Consider the following 21,512-nt stretch of genomic DNA (forward strand, 5'->3'; position numbering starts at 1 on the left):
GCATTAGGAAAATTAATTGGTCATATAAAACAAATATTTTTTTTTAAAAGTGAGCTTTAGTTTTGTTTGAATGAATTTGCAAATTAGAAAATGAGTGGGTTGTGTTGTTTTTTTTAATGCCTGAATAGTCACTTCAGAAATAACCTCTTTCTCCTTTAAAACACCTTTATGCCTACTCTAAACTGCAGAGTACTTTTCCTAGTGGTCCTAAATTCCAGTGCTGGGAAGCAGGTGGCAGGACATTTTGGGGAGTTAATACAGATCCTACAAAGTCTATGCATTAGATGTTCATGTGTTTTGTTTCTGTCTTAGAAATGTGACTGAACTGTAGAGGTTTTATTCCTTAATGCTTTATTTTCAAGTAGCATCTGTGGTCCCTTTCCATTTATAGAAGAATCCTTTTCCGCTTATGTGTGGTTTTATAGAGCCTGGAAACTTTCTCTTCTTCCCCACCCCCTTCTTGTTGCAAATTGAATGCTTGGCATTAATTTATTAAGATTCCTTCAGCCAAATCTGTACTTACTGGCTTCAACCACACACAATCCATTGTACCCTGTTAAGGTACTTCCCCTGAATTTATGGCTCTTTGGGGAGTTTCTAGTATCAAGGAATCTTCAGTCAGCTGGAAACAATTGTATAATTAAGAGGCATTGAGTAGATAGAATGGTTCTACATAATTGAAGCAAGCAATGGCATGTTTGGCTATAGATGGTGTTTTCAGCAATTTATTTGTAGGCTTTACTTTTTCTTTTCCCTTAAGTGTCATTTCAAACTGAATCAGCATGGGTGCTTCCAGTAAGTTTATCCAATAGCAACCAGTTCCAGCCTTGCTCTCCAACTCCAACTGGAAGCATTGTATTCATCTCTTGGTAGGACTGAAGGTAGGAATAATAGTGGAAGCATTTTAAGAGAATCTGTTTCTGTTACATTGGTCATGAGAAAGACCACTTTTTGCAGTAATACTGTAAAATAGCAATCTTCTTTTAAAGCAAATATGGCAAAAAAAAAAATCTGGCTGTACATCTTTGTATCAGTTTGTTTGTTTTTTAACCTCAAAAACAGCAAACTGTAACACACATCTTTATTTAACTGGAATTGTTTATACTGCCAACTCTCTACACACAGGTAATATATACATATTACCCACCCTGTTTAAGTTATTCAGGGCTGTATCATCTTTGAACTTAGAACTATCTGTTCTTATTTTCACAAGGAAAACTTTAACCATACAATTAACACATGCCTATTTCATAATTAATTTTGACTCTTGAATATTAGCTCAAGAAATATAGCCAAAGTCTCCTCTCTTTCAAACAATTAAAATAGTAATTATTTTTCAAAAAATGTTTTGAGCATTGCAGAAGTTTTTAGTTTTAGAATTTAAAAAATTGAAAGCAAGAGAATTCTATGGATGCTTATTTTACAATTCAGTCAATTAAGTGCCAGATTAAATAGTATACTGTTTTCCATCTGATAGATAAAATATGAACAGTATCATTATTCAAAATGACTCATAAGTTGCTTAGATAGCCAAATACTAGCTTTTCTTGGGAGTGACTCTTTAAAAGCCATTTGCAATTTCATCCAACTGGCATGTCAGTATTACAAAACAGGCATGGCCGGTGTCAGGACAATAGATTGTTACAGCTTGTATTAGTAATGCCTTAAATACATAATCTTTGAATCAAAAGATGAGACATGCATGTAGAGTATGTTGCCTATGTTTGGAATGAGTCGTTATTTTGTAGGAGTGGCTACCTTTGACCTGGGCTTGGAATATTTCTTAGCTTCATAATCAGTTAATGGCATTGGGGATGTCCAGACATTAATTTAATTCAGTATACAGTGGAACCTCTACTCAGATATGGAATCCATTCCGGAGGTCTGTTCATGAGTTGATCCAGGTCACTGGTAGAAGCGCTGTTCTGCTCGTGCGCATTTGGCCACGGCGCCATTCTGTGCATGTGCAGACGGCGGCAGCCACTTCCGCGTGTGCACGAACCGCGGCAAACCTGGTATTTACTTCCGGGTTTGCCACGGTCGCAAGTTGAATTGTTTGCAAGTAGGGGCGGTGGTAAGTCGAGGTTCTACTGTACTGACTTAACAAGGATGAGCTGTGCAGGGACTGCCAACAAACCTGAGTACAGCTTTGACCAAACTATTTAGGTGAGACTTTGTATTTTAATATTCATTTATAAGCAACTTGGTCCATCCCTTGGGCCACATGCCACCTAGCCCTAGAGAGGGATCTTATTTTTTTAACATAGTGGCATAATTTGCCACTGAATCCAAATTCAGTTAAAAAGGCTGACCATACTGACTGACTGTCACAGGACCTGGTGTAGCATTTCCAGTCATGTCCTCCAGCCCTGCAATGGACAGGTTTGTGTGCAGGCTACTAACTTTTATGGGCTTCTTTACAAGGCCACGTTAACTGATGTGCATGTGCACAAGAATTCAATTTGCAGAAGAATTAGTTGTTTAAAAATATTTTTCAAATGAAACTGAGTTAATTGGAAATATTTCATTAAACCCACAACAGAGGCTCATTTCTTTCCTACTAAAGACACATATACTTTTAGAAGTGTTGACAATGTGTCAAGCCATTTGTCTGTAACACTTCCTTGTATATAAACACCATTTGCTGGGGTGGATTTAATCTCCAATAGTATAGGGTGTGAGCACCTCTGTAATAAAATTCAGAGAAGACAATTATTGAAAGACAGATTGAAACCAGATGGGCAAGAATGGAAAGTGTGCATTCTGTATGCATTCTGTCTCCAAAAATGTCAGATTAGTGTGACTGTCTCAGAAGACAGGAAAAAGAGCTACAGTAGTAGTTGATATATTATGAGCACCTATCTTTGAATATCTGGTTTGAGACTACCCAGTTATTTTTTGCAATACTTACATCAAGAATTTGTTTTTCCAATATAATGAATTCCTGTTTATTGGCAATGAGAAGCTTTTCTTGGAAAGAAGTGTCACTGCATGCACATTAATAATTATTATTTAACAACATTTTATGCAACAGTTTGAAATATTAACACTTGTAATTATCAATTGCTGTTTTAGATTTCTGTTATGAAGATTAAGTGTTTTGACTAGCATATGCTAGGAAGAGGCTCCACAGCTCTCTGTCCCTGGTGTCCCTTCTCTCTTAACTCTGTGTTGGAATTCTGACCATTTGATGTTTGGAAAGAGCTGTGGAATTGCCTAAAGGAGTTTTGGATGAGCTGCTGGGCAGAAGGGGGGCGGGTGGGGAGAGAGAGACCAGACATTCTGCAACCCTGCATTAGAGTTTTCATCCTGGTCAAAAATTGTGCTTTAACAATAAATGAATATAGCGTTGTTATTTTTTTGTAGTATGTGAACGCTTGAATAAAACAATACAGAATAATGTGTGGGAACGGTACAACACGCTTTGTAGTGGAAGAATTGTATGTTGAATGAGTGTTGTAATTTATATGTGAGTTGTGACCAAAGTAGAGTCTACCAGTGGATGGATGGCATGGTAGCTGAGGAGCAACCATATGTGAGAGCCCAGGAGTATTGAATGATTGTTTCCTGTGCTGGGAAAGCCTTCCCACAGTAGTTCATGCGCTGGTTACTTCAAGACTGGTTTACTGCAGTGCACTCTGTATGAGGCTTCCTTTGCACTTGATGTGGAAGCTGCAGTTAGTGTCAAATGCTTCAGCACGATTGCTGACAGGAGTGAGGCTGTGGTAGCAAATAGCACCAGTGCTCAAGTATCTGCACTGGTTGCCGATTCACTACCATCCCAGATTCAATGTGTTACTATTAGCATATAAAGCCCTTAACAATTTGGGACTGGTTTATGTACAAGATTGCCATACCCCACATCCATCTGTTTGACTGCTTTGGTCTGCAGAATTGACACAACAAAACCCGTTCCGCATTTGTAATGCAGTGGTACCTCAGGTTACATACCCTTCAGGTTACAGACTCTGCTTACCCAGAAATATTACCTCGGGTTAAGAACTTTGCTTCAGGATGAGAACAGAAATCGCGCAGCAGCGGTGCAGTGGCAGCGGGAGGCCCCATTAGCTAAAGTGGTGCTTCAGGTTAAGAACAGTTTCAGGTTTAGAACGGACCTCCGGAACGAATTAAGTACGTAACCAGAGGTACCACTGTAACTTGATCATTTAGTGTGGCAGCACCTGCCCTTTGGAACTCTCTGCATATTGAGATCAAACAGGCACCTTCTCTGTACTCATTTTAGCACTTCTTAAAAACTTTATTATTTAGACAAGCCTACCTAGATGCTTAGAAAGTAGAGACAATTTTAATCTGTTTTAGTACTTTAACTTTTGTATGTTTTAAGGTAAGGTTTTAATTTTTTCTTGATTTTCTTGTTTTATCTTTTTGTAAAGTGCTTTGAAGGTTTCTTTAACAGTGAAACAATAAATTTTATGAAAATAAATAAACTGTGTGTGTGTACACACACACACACAAAAATTACTTCTGTAATACATGCATGTAATGAAGTTATACTAGTATTCATCCTCATTATTAATGAGAAGCTATAATAATAAAACCTGTCTTGCCTTTCTTCTGTATTGCACTGAGAGAGAAAATCTGTGTACATATTATAGCAATGCAAACAGGTGTTCAGACAACTGAAAGTAGTAACATTTCTATAGTTAGTACTTTGTACACTAGCATGCTCCCTTTCACCATCAGCTAATTTAAGCAGAGCTCACCTTTCCCTGAAAGGAGAAGCTGTAATAATTTTTGCCAGCCCAGTTTTTCCTTTCTTACTCTGGGAACAAACAGCCCTTACCAGGGAGAGCAGCCACACCCATAATGAATGCCTCCTTCTCTTGTGGTGTACACACTTAGAACTGCTTTTAGTTGATCTCGGGCAAGGCAAAAGTAAATAAACCAGACTTGGAAGTCTCCTACCCTTTCCTCTTGTACTGGTTGCTAGTGGAAGGGTGAAAAAAGTTTCTCTACTTTTGGAATGAGTCCTCTAGTCAAGCTAGAAAGAAAGACATTTCAATCTCTATTTGAATTATCATGAACATGTATTGCTCATCTAACAAGAGTCCTCAACTTTGGAATTGCTCAAAAACTGTTGGATCCGTAGGAATCAAGGAAAACTAAACTTGCTAATCAAAACTAAAAAATAAGATTATCAGGATATACTTTTACCGTGAGAGTAGAGATGTCTGTCAAACCCTCAACCCCTGGAGTATTCATTCAGAGATAAAGTAAATAGGGATGGAGTGTTGCTTAGACATAATGTTTTACTTTCATATTATGTGCTTGCTGATGGAAAATATTCTCTTTTTAAAAAGCCTTTTTCATGTTCTTAGTGGTTAGGTTCAATCTTCTGCTTAACATCAAAGACTCATGTCAGACACATAGGCCATTTATTTCTAGCAATAACATCTAAAAGGCAAAGTGCAGTTCAAACATTAGACGTGGGTGCGGATGAATCAATCATCTTTTACTCCTGGCTCAGTCTGTCTCTCTCCTAACTAGATGGCTAAAATGGATTGATACTTTCAACTTTTGCCTTTGTTCATTTAAAAAGAGGTTTCCCTCCCCATTCTCATGAAAGTGCTGCATTGGCATATTTGAAGTTGTAGCTGTTTTCATAGTTAGACCTATTGAGCTGCACACTTGGTCTTGCCCACTGGTGTGTATTATACTGGTCAAGAAGAATCCTTTTTCAGTTAACAAATCTGTTTTTAGTTTCTAGACTGTAAGACAATGCACAAGTGATGGGGTGCAGGTGTCTGAGGTGTCATGGGCAAGGAAAATTGAAACATATTACAGTGGTACCTCAGGTTAAGTACTTAATTCGTTCTGGAGGTCCGTACTTAACCTGAAACTGTTCTTAACCTGAAGCACCACTTTAGCTAATGGGGCCTCCTGCTGCCTCTGCACCGCCGCTGCACGATTTCTGTTCTCATCCTGTAGCAAAGTTCTTAACCCGAGGTACTATTTCTGGGTTAGCGGAGTCTGTAACCTGAAGCGTATGTAACCCAAGGTACCACTGTACTTTGAATCCTCCCAATTTGCTATGTGAATCACATCAAGTCCTGTTGTCTCTGCAATGATGCAAGGGGATATTGAGCCCATGCCTTCGGGTCATGCTTTCATTGTTGTTGTTGTTTAGAAGGTGGGAAAGAGTTGGAATCCAAGGACACCTGGAAAGACCACAGGTTCTCCACCTCTTTCTTACAGTGTCATTGTAAACGTAATAAGATAATGAACACGAAGCTTTTCATATATTTAAAATTGTAATATATATGTTGCACATTTGAGCATAAGCAGAGATAATAATATACAAATTGCTGTCCTGTTTGAACAGATTTTTCTAATTTGCATTCAGATTAAGACCAGGATCTATATTATTTGGCATTTTGGGCAAATTGTACTGTATCAAGAGACAATTTGTGCTGTTATGCTAATCTGCTTAGTTGTTGGAAATCAAGTGGACATTTAATATCTAAAAATAGATTATTGGAGGTCATCAGCTTGAATGTGCATTCACATTCTCAAACTATCCCGCTATGTAAATGGAATAGTATCCTGAGAAAAGCCCTGGCAAATAGCTGCACACGTGGCTTAGTCTTGAACTGTTGATCTGTTCTCTCAGCCACTCTTCTGGAAATAGAATGTTATCACCAACATTGTCAGGTTCCTTAGGAATGTGTGAATGAATAGGATTCATCCCACCCACACAATGTTAGCACTGAGGTTAGTGTGCAAATACAAAAACTTGAAATTAGGTTTGGAATGCAATTCATCTGGAGTGGAAATAGCCATGCATTTTATTTTGTTTAGAAAGGCTTTATTTAAACCATTGTAAAACACTTCAGACTGCATTTCCATTACTACTTCCACTGAAACGAACTGAGATTATTATTTCACCATTCAGTTCTGCTAAGTTCCCTATCATGACTCCAGCACTTTCCCTTTTGCCCTCTTTGTGCTGGGTTCTGCTTTTGAGCACTGAGTATACGTCTGACCCATATATACAGAGTATATACATGTAGACGCTGCTATACTTCTGGCAGATCTGCTGGTTGTTGCGGGAGCCCCAGCATTCCTGCCTTCTTGAGAGGCCTATCCCAGAAACTGAAAATGTAGAATTTAGTGGTCATGTAGCAGACCATCTTACCGTCTCTTAAAATAAAAGAACCTCAAATATTGAGAAGAAGTGATTTTCTATGATATGTTGTGCTGTGTTACAGTATAGTAAAGATGCCTGTTTATTCCTCCTTTGGACAGTCTTATGGGTTGCTTTAATACAGGGATGGTTAATTTTTTTCTATCTGAGAGCCACATTGCCCCATGTTGAACCCTCAGTGGTGGGTGGGATGAAATGTAAAAATGAGTATGGCAAAAATAAACACACAAATTTGGGGAGCTTGGAGGAACCATAAAAAACTTTGGACACCACAGCAGGGCATGCATAGGAACAATTTTTCTTGGGGGGGGGGAACCCTCAGATTCTAAAAACTTTTTTAAAAGAACAAAAATATGATAGGTACAAATCTGTTGAGGAGCCTTTGTTAGCTACCCCAGTTTAGTACCTTGAAAATTGAGAAATTACATATCATACTTAGGACAGAAGCATGTTTTGGTGGTGAATTAGCATAAGCAGTTGCACTAATCTTTGTAGGACAAAAATTCTGTTTTCTGATGTGATACACACACAGTGCTTTTTTTTTCTTTAAAAAATGTTTAGGAGTACTCTCATTTTGACTCAAGAAAATCACCATTTTATAGTTCAAATCAGGAAAAATAAATACAGTAAATGGACAAAAGTACAAAGATTCACAAAATGTTTAAGGGTATGCATCGCCCTGCATCCCCCCAGAAAAAAAGCACTGTATATATGGGTCAGATATAAAAACTTTTTGATCTTCTACCTCTAAAAAACAACAGGAGGAATAGCAGTATCAGCCCCATCTTCTATAATGTTTTTATCCAATCCTTGTTTGAAATAGTAACACTGTAGAAACATTTTGGTTGTCCGTCCCCGTGTCCCCCCTCCCCGTCCCCCACCATATAGGAACTTTCACACTTTCCCCCTTCCTACCTCTTGCTAATGATGTTCAAAGGCTCTTGTAATGGGAATTAGACTTTTTTCCCTTTGGTTTTCCTGAGAGTGATCTTGTATCAGTTACAGATGCTCATTTTTGTTTTGGATTGGGAAGGTGTGCATTAATTTAACTAAAGGAAAGGCTGTTTTCTCTACAAATTTATGTAGTTTAATACAATTTCTGGAAGAGTTAAATGAATCTCATCTAAGTCAAATATTTAGTTGAGCTGATGAACTGTAAGAATTGTCATTGTTTGGCGAGAAGTCCAGTGACTTTAACAACTTACAGAATGTCTCAGGAGAATGCTTGTGGTTGCAAGAATGGAATATTCAGTTACATAATCAAGTTATTGTTCATGCCGGCTCAGCTAACTTAAAATGATGAAGAGGTCTGTTTTGCATTCAAGGAAAGGTGAACAGCTTGCAGTTATCTCACTGAACAAACTTGCGTGTAACTTCTATAACCATGCTATTTTGAAGTTAATGGAGTTCCTGGGAAGGATAATTTCTGAACTTTTGGCTCTACTTGTGAATAATGACCAATGATAGATTAAAGGAGCAAAAGTTGCTGCAAGCTGATAAGGATGTCTCTTCTGCTACAGAAAATTTATAGTGGGAAAAAGTCTCATTAACCAAGTGTAGCCTGAAGATGAGAGTCTGGATTGAAAAATGGATCCCACCCCCCTCCACACCCCCGCCTGAAACACAATTGTTACACAGGTTAATTAGCATTTGAGCATCTCATGATTCTTTTCTTGCTTTTACTTTACATTCTCTACTTATCTTGAGTTTGTGTAGAATTTGTTCTTTTCTTCTTGCATTCTTTTGATGTATATATTGTGTTAAAATTGAAAATTTCTGGGGTTTTTTTAATTGTGAAAGATAATAAAATTGGATAGCTTTGTAAATTTGTGTTGCTTTTGACCAGGAGTTCCCTCCTCTCCTGCCATATCTATCACAACTTTTCCAATGTCCTGAAACCTTTACCATATGCATTCCTCCATTGTCCTTAATTGGCTACTGCAGGCAGGAACAGGTAAACACATTAGTTGAGTCTGCCATTTTTTTGAGGCAACTACAGTGGTGCCTCGCAAGACGAAATTAATCCGTTCCGCGAGTCTCTTCGTCTTGCGGTTTTTTCGTCTTGCGAAGCACGGCTATTAGCGGCTTAGCGGCTATTAGCGGCTTAGCGGCTATTAACGGCTTAGCGGCTATTAACGGCTTAGCGGCTATTAACGGCTTAGCGGCTTTAAGAAAAAGGAAACAAACTCGCAAGAACTCGTCTTGCGAAGCAAGCCCATAGGGAAATTCGTCTTGCGGAACGACTCAAAAAACGGAAAACTCTTTCGTCTTGCGTGTTTTTCGTCTTGCGCGTTTTTCGTCTTACGAGGCACCACTGTAGTGCTATGTGCTCTTAGCATTGATAAATTATTGAGCTGTGTAGCACAATTCAGCTTTCATCTTGCATAGGGCAGATCTGTACTAGAAATAGTTTGTATGTGCAAACCCAAGGGACCTTGCCAGAAATGCAAACAGTTTAGGACAAGAGGCTGAAACTGATGATAAATTAGCCACAGGCAACGTATCATTTTAAAAATTCATTTATAAGATAGATAGATAGATAGATAGATAGATAGATAGATAGATTGATTCTGTATAAGGCTACTACTTTCTTGCCTCAGCCCCATCTATTTTATAATGGGTAGTTTTTCCAAAAAGGAAAGAATTCCCAGAAATAGATGAAATGTCAACAGAAAAGTTTGAACAATTATTTAGTTTAAAATATCAGTAAAAATACTGATAGTAGTCACATCTAAGTTAATGTAAATGAGCAAATTATCTGGCAATGGATTGCTTGAGAGCAATTATACTCCCTTTTAAAAGGTGGTAGCAAATGAAGATAAAGTACCTTGCCATATAAGTCATTTATACAAATGAAATTATTATTCATACAAATGTAATTACCAGTAAGACTTTCACCTCATGTTCTGCACCAAGCAAGCCACTTTTGAAATGAAGAAGATAAAACACAGAGATCTGTCTCTCAAAGAAAAAGTAATAGGTCTTTTGGTTCCTGGTAGATATGTTTGACAAAGAACAAGTGTGCCTTTTGAAACCAAAGGATTTTTTTTACAGTTAGAAGCACTTTGAATCAGCTTCCCTTTTTGACTAAACACTTGGAAAGAACTTGACAGCTGTTAAGGCAAGTAGAGTTAACTCTGAGTATTAGCTCTGAAATGAAATAACTCTGCAGTTTGTTATAATAACGTATAGTTGATTCCAAAAGTTTAGAGTAAGCAGCTAAAGAATTATCTTAAACTAATCTTAAAATCTGTTATAAAATCCTCCCATAATCTCAAACATTTGTCTGTCCAGCTGCCAAAATCTTAGCCCTTGATTAGGCAAACTTCTAAGAAAGGAATGGAAACTTTGCCTGATGGTGAACTGTTGTTATTATTATTTATAAAATTTCTATATAGCCCTTCATCCGAAGATCACAGGGGAGTTTACAATATAAAAACACAAAAATACATACCATAATAACAAACAAAACAATACCCATTCCTCAGTTTAAAAGGACATAGATTATTTAATTAGCCAAAGGTGAGGGAGAAGAGTAATGTTTTTACCCAACGCCTAAAGATATGCAAGCCTCGCCAGATGGATACCATGGTTGATGGTATTGAAAGCTGCTGAGAGGTTGAGGAGAATTTACAGCAGCCACAGATCTGAGGTCCTGGCTGATGGGATAACCACAATTTCCCAGGAGGAGGAGGGACTGGCACATGGCAGTCACACACTGTCTGTGCCTTGTGCTCTTTACCCTGCCTGCCCCACCATACTCCCACCATACTGCGTTCTGTAATCCCCCCCCCCAGCTCCTCTCCTCTCAGACACATCTCCCCTCCCTCAATAAAAGCAAACAACAGTTAGAAAAGTTTGTAGCAGTGGCCCTGTCTCTGCTTTGTAGCTGGTGCTGCAGCCAGAAGATGTAAATTGGCTATAGGTGTGGAAGTCACAGGACTACTGCTGTCACCTTCTGGTACCAGATTGCTGGATGGTGAGAGGCTCAGCAGGTGCAAGCTGTAGGATTATGCTTTCTTTTCTGTTCACAATAGCAAGAAAAATGTAACTGGGTGTGTTGAGTCAGTCAGATTTATGATGGTGAGCTTACTTATCCTGAAAGTAAGCATCAATGAACTTTGTTCTCAGAAGACATGCATAGGATTGCCCTACACAGTTTATGGCACATAGTAGAATGAATATTTAATACTGACATGGACTGTGGAAAACAAAACACAAAGCATTCATTTTATTACTATTAAATATAAATATAAAAAATGCAGATGTTGTGCTTTTTTTTGTTTTGTTTGTAGGTGTGATAAAGTAGAAATACGTTAAACCTGATTGTTGATTCCCACCACACACACTATGTTTTCATGTTTTAGTATACCTTTATTCTGACTGGAGGTGATTTTAAGTTTCCCACTTCTACCCTCTGCCAGAAAACAGATGCAGTTAAAAAAAAACACCACCTCGTAGAATTGTAGAGTTGGAAGGGACCCCAAGGATCATCTAGTCCAACCCCCTGTGGTGCAGGATTCTCAACTGAACCATCCAGGACAGATGGCCATCCAACCTCTGCTTTAAAACCCTTAAGGAATGAGAGCCCACCACCTTCCAAGGGTGCCCATTCCACTGTTGAACAGCTCTTACTGTCAGAAAGTTCTTCCTGCTCTTGTTTCTTAAAAAACTTTCTATATGTGAAATGGTTTTCAAAAATTAAAACTTGGACAGGTTTTTAAATGTTTGAAACAATTCAAATTAACTGGAATGTGGTAATGATTTGGTGGAGTCTTTTTAAATGTTATATCCTCATATTCTGATTCCAAATTAAAATTATGCATTTGGCTTAGTTCCTAAATATACATCAATAGTGTGCTTAAGTTTCATGTCGGGGCTTTTTGCCATTGGAATATTTTATCCAGCTGAAATTTAAGGTGTTTGCTTGTTTGAATATGTAGACCCCCTTATGAGAAGGCAAACTGGGTGAATGATGACTGGATGGAATATATTACTTTGAAATAGTCTTTCTTTCGCCAGACCGTTATTAGGCATTACAGATATAATACAGAATAGTATTAAACTAGTAATTACTGGAGATTTGAAGATAGGAATGCCCCCAAACTATATAGTAACATATTCTTTCCAGCACCTTGGTGACCTGGAACAAAAGCAGCAATGCCTTTTAAGGCTGTATCATAGATCAGTTAATCAATAGAAAGGGTCTTAAGTAGTTCGGGACACATACTGCAGCTGTCCAACAATTTTCTTCTTTTTTCCTGACCTGATACCATACAGGAGTAATTGCATGGTTACTTGATTTCTAGAACATTTACACTAACCATGTGCTGTACACATGTCAAAAGTGTCCTAGACTCTGCGTAGACTAACAGTCTAAAAAACAAGAGACATGAGGGGAGGGGAGGGCCAATGGCAGAGCAAGGAAAATATGGTGTTAACAAGCATTAATATCTAGACGGTGCCAGGCTTGATCTGTCTTTGCTAGTGTTTTTGCTTGCATGGCTATAGAGCAAGCACTCAAAAGCTAGAGCAAGTCCTAGAGCAAGCCACTTGCTCTACTAAATGGGAATATTCTGTTGACTTCAGTTGAGTTGATTGCATATTCTCTTCAACTATATATTTTGGAAAGTGGGCTGTCTGCTTGTTTGTTTTCTAAATATTTGAACGCCTATCAAGATATTGTTGTGAAACTTGGCACGATGGTTCTCAAGTAGGGTGGCAGACTTTGTTGCCATTTGGACACTGGGTGCCATTTTCAGGCACAGTGGTTCCTAAGGTTGGGATGGGGGTCAATGTTTGGACACCATATGCCATTTTGAATAAAGATGGCGAACTGAAACATGACTTTGGTATGACTTCATGCAATTTTTGGTGTGTTGGGTCCAAACTCACAAAACTATCCATTAAAAAGCCCCACAATTATTATTTTTTTACTAAAAAGTAAGCACTGGACGCTCCCCACTAGTATCCTGTATGTGAGCTAAGATAGAATTGTTTGGACCGAAGCAAGGAAATGTAGCTGTGGCCCATGTAACTCATAAATTACTACAAGAAAAGCTTCGATTTTAAAGTGAAAATGTATCATAAGAATTATCATGCAAGTCTCTCCTGTGTTAATTTTTCATTTCCATCAAGATGCTTGAGACTCGTCTGGCTGTTGAATTTTTGTAAAATTATTTTATACTTCTTGCATTCTATGTGCTTAAGGCTTTGGCAATATTTAGGGATGGAAGAATTGTTGCGTTATTGTCAGTTGTTTCCAATGAGGAAATCACTGCTTGGTAAAGCTGTTTGCATTCCTGTGGCCTGTGGTATAAGGAAATATCATGCTATAAAAATTCCCAATTATTTCCCTAAGGATCTCTTTTCTAAATCCTTTGATGCCTTGGGGGTGGGAGTTGGAAGTGAAGTAGAAAACACAGAAATCTAGTTTCTAAGCCATTAGTATGCAACCTCAAGCTTTGTTAACATATTCTAGTTTTATCTTTATTTTTATAAACCAAGGTCATGAATTGTACCAGAGTGGCTTCCCTTAATTTCATCAAACATTATAAGCTAATAACTGTGAGAGAATATTTTTTACTTCAGAAAAAAGCATGCCGTGCAACTTTGAATGTACTGTACTGTGACTCCTTTGATACATGGTTACTTTTGTACGTTAGACACAGTGAGAACACTCTGTCCAGTTCGGGGCACCACAATTTAAGAAGCATATTGAAAGCTTGTGGTGTGCAGAGGAGGGTGACCAAGATGATAAAGGGTCTGGAAACCAAGTCTTATAGGGAACTGTTGAGGGAATTGAGTATGCTTAGCTTGGTAAAGAGGAGACTGAGAGAAGATATGAAAGCAATCTTCAAATTCTAAATGGTTGTCGCTTATGGAGCAAGCTTGCTTTCTCCTGCTCCATGGCTAGGACCCAAACCATTTTTGCTGTTCTTTGCCTGATAATGGTGTTAAGAAAAAAATGAATCAAAAATAGTGCCCAGATTTCGCGTACCATTCTCTGGCGGCAAATTTGGGTATTTCTGGATATTTGTAAGGCACCTAAGTCTTCAAAAATTGGTGCATGCATTCTGTTTTGTAGTGAAAGAAATTCAACATTACACTATGTCAAGTGTTCCATCAGAGCAAGCATTTCAGTTAGACCACTGACAGCTTGATCCACCCTCCTCTTGTGTACTGTTCTGGGGAATCTCCTGAACCCACCCACCCCCGCCAATTTCAGGGGCATGCAGGGAAAATTCCTTTTGTGCAAGTCCTTGTGTGGGCATCCACTGACAGGACTCAATAGTTGGATCCCACCCAATGTAATTTTTATTTTTAAAGCTTAAATCCGTACAGGTGGCAGCAGAGATTTTATTTTGGGTTGCTTCATGGTAATTGCTATTTCCCTCTACGCTGTATCGTTCTGTGACGGGAGCGGGGAGGACTGTGAGTGGGTCTGGACACAATTTTCCACAGAATGTGTCAGAATGAATGCTATGGCCAGGATATTTAGTGGGGGTAAATGGCGGCCACCAGGACGAAGCCTGCAAAAGTAGCGTTCTCTGCATGTGCTATAAAATGAATGGGAGGGGTTGGACTTTGCTTCTCTTTGGACAGGCCATTTGCAGAAACCGTACAAACCTGTTGTGCTGCTTCTGCCTTCTGCAAAGTCAGAATGGTGAGAGATTCGACTGTTTCCTCCTCAGGGTTCTTTGCAGTTTATGAAAAACTTCAGGAGGAGAGGAGATTACTATCTTGGTGTCCTGCTAATTTGATTTGAGAAGTATTGGCAATTAGAACTCGATGGCAAACTGATTTTACGGTGCTTTTTGAATGTCCAGTTAGGCACTATCTAACCTTACTTTCTAAGAGCAATTTTGATTTGTAATCAAAGATTCATAAAAAACAAGCTTCATATAAACATTGGCTAGAATCCATTATATTGTTAAACATGCTGAAGTCCTTTTGATTTCAGTTGTCCATCCCTCTTGCAGCCAATTTTGAGGAACCAGAGGAGTTGAGTTGACTTCCCTGAACACTTGGTTGGTTTTTTTTTAAAAAAAAATAAGTCAACAAATACAGTGTTTTTGAGTGGCTGTATGTGCTCATGTAAAGTTATACTGAAATTTACAATCTGTGCAAGTTCTGTCTGGAGCTGACATGCTTTGCTTTATTTTTGTTTGCAGGTCAGAAGGGAGAGAGAACTGTGAAAATAACATCCAGGTAACAAATGTGATTTTGTGGAAATTAATAGCAAGAAAATGAATATTTATTTTTTTGCTGGATGATTAAGAATAAGATTGTACCATTAACAAAGATTGATAGTACTTCTGAAAATTATTGGTGAATTTAATGCCAACTCTATATGGATATTGGTGGGGGGGTTTTCCATAATTTATTAAGTTTTCAATTTTACATTTCAAAATTTTTTTTTTGGAAACTTTAAAAGATCCAGTGACTTCCATTCTTCTCCTTCCATGGTTCATTCTTCATATCATACATTCCTGCATATTTTACTATAACCATTCAAATCAGTTTTCCACTTTTAAATCACTCAAATATTATTTACAGTGTTTAATTTAACTTAATGCTGCCAGCGTTTACAGCTGAGTACAGTTATTTTCCATATATACAATAAACGTTTTCCACTCTTCTTTAATTATATGTTCTTCTTGCTCTCACACTATTGCTCTTCTCCAAAGCTTTTAATTTTTCTAATGCTTTGGGAACACTCTCCAAAGGTTGTCCTAATGTCAACAACACATCTTCAGCAAATCCCCTTAATTTATAGATTCTACGTCCCACCCCAATACCTTTAATTTCCCTATTTCACCTTATATTCTGAAGCAATATTTCAAACTCATAATAAATAGTGGAGATGGGGACAGCCTTGTCTCATTCCTTTTTCTACTTGGCATTGGTCTGAAAGAATATTGTTTACTAATATATTTGCAGATTGATCAGTATAGATTGCGTTAACTCCTGCTAGGAAAGGCTTACCTATTTCCATTTTCTCTAAAACCTTAATCATAAATGATCATGAACTATTGTCAAAAGCTTTCTCTGCATCTAGAAAGATTTAACACAGCCTGTTTCTTACTTCTAGGTACTTTATTAAATTGATTACATTTCTTACATTGTCTTTCATTTGTCGACCTGGTAAAAACCTGGCCTGGAGTCACATGTCGTTTTCAGTCTAATAGCCAGGATTGTAGCAAATAGTTTATAGTCACAGTTCAATAATGAAATAGGTCTGTAATTTTTAGTCTATGTTAAGTCACTGTATTGTTTGGGGATCAGAGTAATGAATGCGTCTTTCCATGAAGCTGGTACTCCCATCACCAGAATTCTGTTAATGGTGTCCTTAAGTGGTTCTATAAGTGCATCCTGAAACTTTTAATAATAAATTGCAGTAAGTCCATCTGGCTCCAGTGCTTTTCCCAACTCATATGGATATTGTTAACATAATTGACGTTGCTGCTATTTTTTATTTTTGCTATACCTTATTTATCTCCGTCTTTTTACCCAAGCACAGTAACTCAGTAGAACAGATAACTGTTGATAGTGCTGCCTCTTCTCTTCTCTGCACCCCTTTCTACTAACCATCTGTCACTAGACATTGTGTGTCTACAAATTTTAAAACTTCTGAGCAGTTAATAAAACAGTTCATAATGCATAAGCAGCTGAACCAATGGCTGGGGTGGTGGTGTATGAATTTCAGTCAACTGCATAGGTTGTTTTCTGTTGTCAAATTTTAGCTGATGATTTGCCAGAAAAGCAAATCAGGTATACCCTACCTGATTATTGGGGGTGCGTGGGAATTATTATTCTCTTTGTTACATAATTATCTCATTTGGTTCTGCATGACCTTGGCTTTGCCCTAGTCAAAGGGTGAGCAACCTACTTTCTCTTTAGGATTACTTTCCCTCAGGGGTAACCTGTCAGAGGCTGAGTGTAGACTGAATTCAGTCCAATTTACTATTTGTAGAACTCTCCAATTCACCTGGGTAAAATCTGTTCATGCATATGACTTGTCCCAGCTATGCAGCAGTTTGTCAGTTGTCCATGACACTTTCTCTCCAGCTGTCATGGCTCATTCCCTAAAAAGATTTCAAAGGCGAATTTCCCATATCCCAAAGGAAGAGGAATCTGATGGGAATTGTCACCCTGGAACTGAAACTGATAAGTAACACACAACTGTCTCCAAACAGCAAATGGTTACTTTCTTCCGCCTGTCAATTTATCTGAACCTACTTAGCAAACCAGTGTGGAAGGAGGCAATCTGAGAACTATCCCCTCACCTGTATGACTACAGAAGTCTTCATATACATGACCATTATCCAAGATTTGTTTGAATTAATGTTTCTCAAATGTTGAGTCAGGACTTGTCATTTGGTTTCCACAACCTTGGTTGAGCTTGTTAGCAAAAAAATCACAGCAAATATTAAGGGCAGTAAAACCCAAATATCTAGTAAGCTTTCACTTTAGATCAGAAGTTGGAACACTTAGCTTCTGAACAAAAATAAAATTCTGTAGCTGAGCACAACACATTTTCAACACAATTGTCTGTGTAGGAAACAGCATATATCCTGTGTGAACATCCTTATGTGTCACTGGTGCATTTGTGCATGTGTCTTTTACAGTATGAACACAGGCTCTGCATAGTTTGTGCACATGGAAAACTGCATGTCATTTTTTGCTTGAATCTGAGGTCTGTTTTAGAAATGTGTAATATGTGAAGTGGCAACTAGGAAAATGATTTGGAGCCCCTGGTCTGTGTGCTGTCCATAGTTTAGATATTACTTGTCTCCATTTATGCCTATCCAATAAGACCACCATCTTAAATCCTCCTCTGATGCCACCACAGGTGGGATATAGCAAAAGATTATCACAGAGGACCTTTTCAGTGGTGCCCCCTGCATCTTTAAAACCATGTCCCCAGAGTAGCTTGAACTTGATATCATTTTGGCACAAGACAGAAATCATTTTATTTCTCTCATGCTTTTAAATCTTTTAAGGTCCAATCTAGTTTTTAAATCCCTGCCAGATGATTGTATGCTGCTATTGCATGTTAATATTGGTTCTGTTTGATGTATGTCTTTTAAATTGTCTGGTATTTTGATTTGCAAGCTGCCCTGGGAATTTTTGCTTGCGTGGGAATATAAACACTTAGAATGAATAAATAAATACAGGGCCAGCACTTCCACGAGCCAAGCTGAGACAATTGTCTCTGGAAGCGTGGACAGTGAATTGGTGTCCTCTGGGCTCTCTGCTTGCTGGCTTGCTTGCGGGCCACCCACCCAGTGAGGCTCCAGTGAGCTCTTCCACCTTCTCCTCTTTCTTGCCTAGCTCTGTTTTTAAACTTGTAACTAACTAGATTTACACAGAATGTCCAGCGCCTGCAGCAAAGTGGTGGCAGCACAGGGGTTCCTGGCCAATGTATTCAGAAGACTGGGCTCTGAGGGACAATCCACTTGGCATTTCCTCTGAGCAAGGTAGGGAGGGGAAAGAGAGAGACCACCAGTGCTGCCACCACTAATGCATTGTTAAAACAAAACAAAAAGTAAGTGAGAAAAGTGGAAGGGGATTAGCATGAGCAAGAGGAGTGTGAGAAAGAGGAGGAGCAGGAACTAGGCCTAAATAAACCAGCAATTCAGATACACAGGGATGTTAATGGTACTTTTTGGAACATCCAGGAAGGAACAGAATGGAATCAGGTTGAAGTATTAATGCTATCTTAAAGCTAGAACTACTGGTCCTCTTAAGCAAGAGATGAGGATTCTGGCTCTCCATATATTGTTGGACCAGCTGTCATTATCCCTGACTATTGACTATCTTGGCTAGGGCTAATAGAAGTCAAAATCTAACATTTTGTTCTTCATTCTTATCTTAGCCAAATATTATCAGAACTTCAAAGTTGAACATTTAGACAAAAAGTTGGAAAACAGTACTGTGTGTTAAAGTGCTCAAAATTGTGATGTGGGAATCAGAATCTGTTGTATGTGGAACTCGGTTTATGATTAAGAGGTAGAACTTAAGTACGGTACCTTCAAGTGAAGTGAAAGAACCTTCAGATAAGTTCTGTTTTCCATTGGATCCTTTCCCCCCCTAATTGGATGTCTGGGTTGCCTTCTTTTGAGTCTTCTAAATCTTTCATCAAATCCCAGTCAGAAATCTTATGGCGCTCTCTTGACAGATATACATTAGAGATTTTTAGAACTGATTCTGCGATGTGTGGGATCTTGAATTATTACTTGTGAATAGCAATGGTATTTTTTCTCTCCTATATTGTTGGTTTGCTTTGATATCCTACCCTTCCACCAGCAGTCTCAAAGCAACACACATCATTCTCTGTGCTCTGCCTGTTTGTTCTCATAACAATCCTATGATATAATGACTGGTCCAAGATCACCCAGGGATCATCATAGCAGAATAGGGATCAGAACCCAAATCTACCCAGTACTAGTCCAACACTCTTAAGTATCATACTGTCCCAAGGTATGCTTGCTGTATATTTGCTACAGTTATATAGGATTCCTATGATTTGCTTTACTTTACTTCAGATACCACAGTAAAAACAGGATGTGCTAATGGTGTTATCTACTCTGGAAAGGAAAGAAGTACTGTTTTCACTGTAGCTTCTTTTTTCCTGTAACTTCTTTTTCCTGTTGATCACAGGAAACTCTTTAGTAAGATAGTCCCTCTTTTGCCTGAGTGTTCACAACTGTGCGCTGTAACATGCAAGGAAATGGCTTTGTGTCTCTTCTCTCTTTCCCAGCCACTCTTCATTGCTGATTGTGCTAATATATCAAACTATAGTTTTTACTAAAATGATGACATATTGGAATGCTGCCCAGATGCTAGTGCAAACAATATGTGAATATTATCTTCAAGCAACGTGGTAGTTCCCAGTTAAAAATTAACTTAAGAAGGAGTGTGAATTCATGACATTTGTAGATTAAAATAGTGTTTACTTGCATCCTGTACAGTAATGACCTTAACACTCCATCTAAACAAATTAAATTAAAGTTTTGGAAATGATGAAAGCCAGCAGTGCTTATCAGTGCTCACATACCATTGTTGTTCTTGCTGCTGCTGCAAACCAGGAGGTAGAGGGGGAATGTTAATGCAGTGCAGCCCCTCTACCTCCTGTTAAGCAGTAATAATAATAGTAATAATAATTTTATTACATTGCATTTTGGAGCTCATTGAAACAACTGCCAAGAAGCTATTTGGGAGTTTACAAAGCGCTGGTGTTAACTTGGGTTCACCTGCTGTGTTCTTGCTTCTGTACTCTTAAAATGCTTGTTCAGTTCTTCAAAATAATAGCTAGGCACTTATAACAGAAAATAGAGAGAAATGTTCACAGCAGAATCCCTTAGTGCAGTGTTTCCCAACCTTGGGCCTCCAGCTGTTTTCGAACTACAATTCCCATCATCCCTGACCACTGGTCTTGCTAGCTGAGGATTATGGGAGTTGTAGTCCAAAAACAGCTGGAGGCCCAAGGTTGGGAAATGCTGCCTTAGTGTATCAAACTTCAGTTCTGTTGTCTGTTTTTAATCCATTTTGTTGGAGAAGGTATTTGTTTTCAAATCTGTCCTGAGCTTTTATAATGGGGCAGGCTAAAAATCCATATAAATCCTAATACCAGTAAAATGAGGATTTGCCATTTTCAGTTACCATAGAAAAGCTAACTCGTCAGCTGAACAAGAACATTGGCAGAGTAACACTATTAGGACCCTTCTATAAAGATAGGTTTGTTCTTGCCTCAACCTATATACCATCTCTGTTGTGTTACGTTCATTATTCCAAAAGTTTTTTGTATTCCATTTTTGACTAACATAGCTTGAACCTATGTTTTAAATTACAGATAGGTAGCCGTGTTGGTCTGCCATAGTCAAAATAAAAAAAATCCTTCCAGTAGCACCTTTAAGACCAACTAAGTTAGTTCTTGGTATGAGCTTTCGTGTGCAAGCACACTTCTTCAGATACACACTGTGTATCTGAAGAAGTGTGCTTGCACACGAAAGCTCATACCAAGAACTAACTTAGTTGGTCTTAAAGGTGCTACTGGAAGGATTTTTTTTATTTTGACTATGTTTTAAAGGAAGACATATAGGACTACATAATGCAAGGTAGGACTAAAATAAGGAAATACATAGCCACTGCCCTCAACTGTGTTTGCATAACTTTTCCTGCACCAGAATATGAACTTTTTGACACAGATTCAAATTGTCAACATCCCTGTCCATGAGGCTTACTACGAGCCAGCCTGCAAAATTTAATTAGGTTACCGTAATTTTCACTCCAAAACATGCACTTTTTTGCTCCTAGAAAGTAAGGGAAAATGCCTGTGCGT

The 21,512-nt window shown here is 38.3% G+C and overlaps 1 protein-coding gene across 7 annotated transcripts in view; it reads left to right on the top strand.

Annotated features, from left to right (window-relative positions):
• ADD3 (adducin 3) overlaps nt 1–21,512 on the top strand; it is a 96,215-nt gene that overhangs the window by 21,611 nt on the left and 53,092 nt on the right. For all 7 annotated transcript variants that reach the window (XM_081005927.1, XM_081005925.1, XM_081005928.1 and 4 more), the window contains one exon: nt 15,340–15,376. The gene's annotated coding sequence lies outside the window, so the exon portion shown is untranslated. The remainder of the gene's footprint in view (nt 1–15,339; nt 15,377–21,512) is intronic.

The sequence above is a fragment of the Podarcis pityusensis genome (assembly GCF_964106645.2).
Source record: "Podarcis pityusensis genome assembly, chromosome: 5".
Classification (NCBI taxonomy): domain Eukaryota; kingdom Metazoa; phylum Chordata; class Lepidosauria; order Squamata; family Lacertidae; genus Podarcis; species Podarcis pityusensis.